Raw genomic sequence first — 6374 nt, forward strand, 5'->3', positions numbered from 1 at the left:
GTGTGGTGTTCAGGGCAGTGTTTCCTCCTTCCCCTGTGTTAGGGTGAGAGGATACAAGACCTCTGCAGTCCCATCTTTAGGCGGGAGCCTCCCATTAGATTCCCTACCTGGAGCAGTCCTTGGGTTCATGTTCAGACATTGTTGATCTTCTGCCCCATTTTAATAGTTTTCCATTCTGGTGTCTGTCCTGCCACCGTGGCACTGGGAAGAGGATGGTGGGCAAGGCTTTCTTTGGTGGGAGTCAGAGGCAGGCTTTTTAGGCAGCGGGGCTGTCCAGGGAAGGCACAGAGGGCTGCACATGGGGGCCAGGCAGGGTGGATTGCGCAGGGCAGGGCCAGGGCAGCGGGGCAACCTCGTCAGGGCTGTTCTGAGATGAGGGCCTTGGAAGCAAGGCTAGGGACTCTGCCACTATTTTACGGGAAATGATCATCATAAGATACGGGGAAGGTCTTGGGTGGGGGGTCGTGTAGGGCAGAGGCGAGCGGGGAAGAGCACAGGGTGGGGCGGGTGACCTGAGTGGGAGCAGGTGAGGTGCTGAGGGCACAGGTGGGAGGGCACAGGTGTGGAGCAGACGCAGGAATGACAGGGCTCTGCATGCTGTGAAGTGTTGTGGCCAAGTTGCTGGTGCGGAGGCTTCGAGAGTCCAACAAACATCCAGGAGAGGTGTCATCACCTCCCCCACGGGGGAGGGAGGCCAGGAGGAGGCTTCAGGAGGGACTGAGCCAGAGGCATCCTTTGGGATGTGCCCCTGGGGTTTCCCCAAGCCGGTGGGGATGTTCCAGAGCTGGGGAGTACAGCCCGGAATGGCTTTCCCATGTCTATGAAGTGTTGGGACCCAGCGCCCTAGTCCGCAAGGGGGAGCGCCTTCCCCAGGACCGTGTAGTGAGGACTGCAGACCCTCTCCTCCAGCCTTCTGGATGTCACTTCCTGTGCCCGCACCTGCCTCTGTGGGAGGGCAGGCTGGCATTCTGTTCCTCCAGCTGGTGATCCAGGAAGTTATGTCAGCTGGTGCCTGCCAAGATTTGGTCAGGAATGCCGCCTGACTGCCTTTGGTGGACCACGGCTCCCGTGTTCCTCTGGGCTTTCCTGTCTCCATCGCGGGAAAGCTCCCCACCGTGAAACCCGAGTTCTCCCTCTACAGGGTGTCAGGAAACCAGAGGCCCAGTGAGGCCGGGAGTGGGTGGCGTCCCCAGGAGTGGGGCCTGGTCCTCATGTGGTGGGGTTTCTCTCTCTGCAGTCCCAGGCAAGGGAGAGAGCTTTGGGCAGGACCAGGCAGCCTCCCACGGAGCCACGACCCTCTCCAGGTGGTCTCACTGCTGGGGCCTCTTGGATGCCGGGGGGGGGGGGGGAGGCTTCTCCCCGTGTCCTCGGTGCCCATTATGTTGACCCAGCAGGAAGCCTTCATAACTGCCGGACAAAAGACTGGTCTCCGTATAGAAGGAGGGGTGACACTTTCAGAAAGCACGTCTGACCTTCCTGGGACCGACCGCATCCTGTCTGTGATTCCAGCTAATTCAGCTCCTGACCGTCTGCATGTGTCATCCACTGGGGCCACGCGGGTGTCTGCTCCCCGCCTGTCTGTCTGTGTGTTGAGGGCCCAGCTGTGACCGCGGCAGCTGCCTGTGCCCACGGCAACTGGCCACGATGGGCACCGTGTGGCACACGGCAGACCACTCGGTTTACTGTGACTTTGAGTGTCTGGGAAACATTTCATGATAATGGATCGTCCCCAAAGTTGGTGATGAAATAGGCTTCTCGCTCTCTATGAAATGGTGGAAAAATCACTCAGATCCTGTGGCAAAAACAGCACTTTCTGCCCGAGAGAGGAAGCTTTTTGTTCCTTTTTCCCGGAATGTCAACATGAAATCTCTTCCTCTGTGTTCCAGAATCTTGCCCTCGCAGGGGAAGATAAGGGAGTAGGAATAAAGTTTTGTATTTTCTTCTATAATTGTGCTTATTTAGTGCTGAGAAATATTTACATCGGGTAGTAATGCGTGAATTCCTGGTGCGAACCACTGGACTCGAGGGCATGTTTCCTTGTTGTCTGTCATTCCCATACCCTCCCGGCCTCTCTAATCCCTTCTGCCACCAGCAATGTGCTGTTGGAAGGTAAACTGAGGCACAGTACAGCTTTTCAAGGGTTTTTTTTGAGCAAACATTGACTCAGACCGGCAAGTGCCAAACTGAAAGTGGTTGGGAGCGCCCCTCCCCCAAAAGGAGCTGGGGAGGGTTGTCTGTAGAGAAGTGGGGAAACAAAGCAAAGGAAAAGGTTTGACCATAGTTGAAGCGGCTGCCTGCTCGGCTGTGTGTTGTGACTGGGACGATAGAGAGGCACGTGTACCCGAAAGGGGAAAGCTGTTGCGGGAATTGGCTCACTCTGTAACGGAGGCCGAGAAGCCCCCTGATCTGCCCTCTGCCAGCTGGAGAGCCAGGAAAGCTGACGGTGTGGTTTTGTCCGAGTCTGGAGGCCTGAGAGCCAGGGGAGCCAGTGCTGTGAGTCTAGTCTGAATCCAAGGGCGGAGAGTCAGGGGCGCTGATGCCCAAGTGCAGGGGAAGAGGGATGCCCCAGCTCAGAGGAGAGGAGCCCATTTGAACCTCCTCCCATTTGTTCTAGGCCCACCCTCGACGCACTGGATAATACGCTGTGGAGAGCGTATTCTTTCCTTGGTCTATTCAATCAAGTGCTAGTCTCTTCCAGAAACACCCCCAGAAACTCTGTTTTGCCAGCAATCTGGGCATCCCTTAGCTCAATCAAGGCGACACATAAAATTAACCATCACAGATGGGAACCTCCTGAGCAGTATATGTTACATTGGGGTGTGTGTGTGTGGGCGGGGGGAGGTCATCAGTCAAGTGCAGATTCCCAGGCCCCCCGTGGATGCCACAGAATGAGAACTCTGGGAGGTGGGTACTCGGATGCATGGTGCTCACCAGCACTCAGGAGATTCTAGTACACTGAGGTCTCGGGTCCCGAGCCTTAAGGAGGCTTCCGGTCCTCCCCCCGGCAGTGGGGAGTGGAGGCTGGGCCCGGTGCTGAGCCTGGCTGGGCCACAGGCAGGTGCAACACTGCTGAGCCAGGTCACGGAGGGCCGCGAGCTGGAATCATCTGTGGGAGCTTTGAAAAGCTACAGATGGCTGGGCTCCACCCCAGAGATGTGGGATTTGTTGGTCTGGGAAGGGCCCTGTAAAGCTTTCCCCTGGGCTATTAATGGGTGGCCATGTCAAGAACTCCACGTTGGGGCATCAGATTTTGGGGGCCCGTACTACAGTGCTCACCGTTGCAGGATTCACTCTTCCTTTGGGGTGCCTTCGAGACAGGAAATACCCCTGTCCCCTGGAAATTAGGCTTGGCCACGTGACCGGTTCTGGCCAATGTGTTGCCGGAAGTGACGTTGCTCCCGGGGGAGGGAGGTGTGGGTACAGGTGCAGGTGGGAGCGGCCCGTGCCGTTCCATGAGCACCGTGGACCTGTGCTGTGGGTGAGAGACCGTCTGGCCGTTTGCACTCGCTGAGGTCTTGAGCTGGTTCGTAACTGTTTTCTACCCTGGCTTCTCCTGGTAGACACATCTGGTTTTATAAAAAGGTACTAAAACTAAAGAGTTCTGTGTCATAAGTGCCTTCTTCGTTACCTTAATAGAACAGGTCAACTGCGTTTTCTTGTTTTTAGTTTTTCCTCCTGTTTTGTTTTTAAAATGTCACCCATTGATAGATGAAGCCAGGCTTTGATGCTAAAATATTTTCCATTGTCAAGGCAGTGCGCTGTAAAACGTATTCAGTTCAGGGAACTTGGTTATTTAGTTTGTCCCTAGGAAACGAGTGTGATGTCAGGCAAAAAGATCCAAAATGATTAGAGCAAGTGGTGGTCTTCTCTCACGGAGAAAAATGCCTCCAGAAAATTGATTGATCCTTGAGTGATATGCATGCTGGCACTCTGTTCTCTTGGCTTTTACCAAGGGAAATCTCAAGTTAGGGAGAAGGAAGAAAATACACCACTTACTTTAAAATGCATTTTTTTTTCCAGGGGAAAATTTAGCAGCTGTGATGGTTACTCAGCTTTTGTGTGAGAGCTTTTTTTTCAACATATAATACATTAGACTCTACCGTAAGCTTCCTGCCAAGGTGAGGGCTTGCATTAAGCAAGCGATGGTTCTTACTTGATTTAATTCTTGAGCAGAGTGATGGCCGGGCTCAGAGAAGGAACAGGAGGATAATAGAGGTGAATTTATTGAGTTCAAGTGTCCCGACATTTGCATTTTGTGAAATTTCTGTTCGTGCTTCAGGGAGAAATAATTTTAAAATACTAGTGAGAGGAAGCAGCCTTTAGAAAAATTCAATACATACCTTAAAGTTATTTTTCTAGCTCTGAACTGCTATTTAGGGTTGAGTTATCATATGACTCTTTTTGGAACGCTGAAATTCAGTTGACAAGGGGCAATTTGATTTTTCTGGAATGTTTTATATGAAGGGAGGACTCTTGTAGATACCCAAACCGCTGAGAATATAGGACGGGCAACTGCTGATAATGACTTGCTCTTCCTGTAGCACCTCTGGAGGGGCGTGTGGAATACACTGTGATATATTCTAGGGCCTTCCACATCCAGGGCAGCGTGGGTCCTCAGAGTGGGAGGGAACGAGGGGGCATGGAGCTCTGGCCCTTTGTGTGTGTTGTCTGGCACAGCCCAGCGGGTGACTTCATCCCCAGGAAAGCTTGAAAAGCAGAGAGAGCTATTTAAAAAAACCAAAAAAAATTTTTTAATATTTATTTACTTTTTTTTTTGAGAGAGAGAGAGAGAGACAGAGCACAAGCAGGGGAGGGGCAGAGAGAGAGAGAGAGAGAGAGAGAGAGAGAATCCGAAGCAGGTTCCAGGCTCTGAGCTGTCAATACAGAGCTCAACGCGAGGCTCGAAGTCGTGAACCGCTAGATCATGACCTGAGCCGAAGTCGGCTGCTTAACCAACTGAGCCGCCCAGGCGCCCCACAGAGAGCTATTTTCGATAAGATTCCTGGGATGATGCTCACAAGGACATAATACACCAATGAAGGGGTGTGATTTTTCAAATTAACACCGTTGTAAGGACGTGCGGGCACACTCACCCAGGAGGACACTGACCTCCCTGGGAGCAGGTTTGGGTCGTGGACACTAGACTGGCCATTGCCACCCGAAAACTCAGAAACTCCTGTGGGACTGCCTGCCTCTCTTCCCCCTGGGACCATGCTCGCTGGAGAGGAGAGGGTGGGTCGTACGTCAGAGGGAAGCACAACTGCTCAGATGCTCGCTCGTCCTGGAGAAAGGCTGGAGCCACGCTGAGGATGCGACTGTCTCTGGCTGGCTTCCCGTGTGGGCGCCAGCCTGGCCTCGTGGTACAGTGTGGAATCTCTGGGCCCCGGGAGCCTCAGATGAAATCCTGCTCTCCTCCCGGGCCGTGCTCATCCCTGGCGGCTTTGAGCAAGGTGCCCTTGTGGAGGCCAGGGGCCAGTAATCAGGGTGGCTTTGCATCTCTGTGGGGTTAGCAAGGAGCTTCCTCCCGTGGTCCCCCTCCTCCCACTCAAGGGGAAGATGGAGGGGAGGATCCCAGAGGACAGAGCTGGGAAAATGGGGGAGGCGATGATGCAGCGGCGTAGGTCTGTCCAGACCACAGCCTGTTGGCTATCTTTCGGCCAGTCTGTGAGCTCAGCTCTGCGGGAGCCCTGGGGCGGCACCTGTGTCACGGCCTCACCTTACAGTCCTGAGACATCGGCCGTCTCGCCCTTAGCAGGTGGGTTTCTAAGACCTCAGAGCCCCCTCTCCTGTGAAGCTGAGCACCACCCTCTGTGCGCAGAGCTCCCCGATGCCCCTCGTCCTCGTCACTCGTCCCCGCGTGCCGTTTGGCCGGGAGCCAAGCAGTTACCCTGACCGTGGAAAAGCATTGCTCTCTGACCCTAGTGGGCAAAATTCCTTCCAAAATAGTTTTCTGAGGGCTTTTCAAAAATGGGACATTGTAGTAAGGGTTGCTCTCCTCTTAAGTGGCTGTGTCATTGTATTGGTCACACTGTGGGCTGATGTTGGAGAATGAAAAACACACAAGCGCTTGGTTAAATCAAGGCTCCGGTGTCGATTATTGCAACATTCAGTTTCGATGCAGCGTTTATTCTTTAATTAGAACAGTGACACCGTTTGCTCTCTGCCGAGGGCGGCACATGGTAGGTGGTGAAGTCACGGCCCACGGTGGACACAGCTGCATTGGAACTGTTAGCAATTCGAACAGCAGGGCTCCCTTGAACCTCAAGAGTTACATGTGTGTCCGCATAACTGTGGGTGTTTTGCCCAGAGCAGAGATGAAAACCAGGGTATAATTTCCCATGTAATCGCTCAGGCCACCACGGGTCAGGGATATG

The sequence above is a fragment of the Leopardus geoffroyi genome, chromosome D2, assembly GCF_018350155.1.
Source record: "Leopardus geoffroyi isolate Oge1 chromosome D2, O.geoffroyi_Oge1_pat1.0, whole genome shotgun sequence".
NCBI classification, from domain to species: domain Eukaryota; kingdom Metazoa; phylum Chordata; class Mammalia; order Carnivora; family Felidae; genus Leopardus; species Leopardus geoffroyi.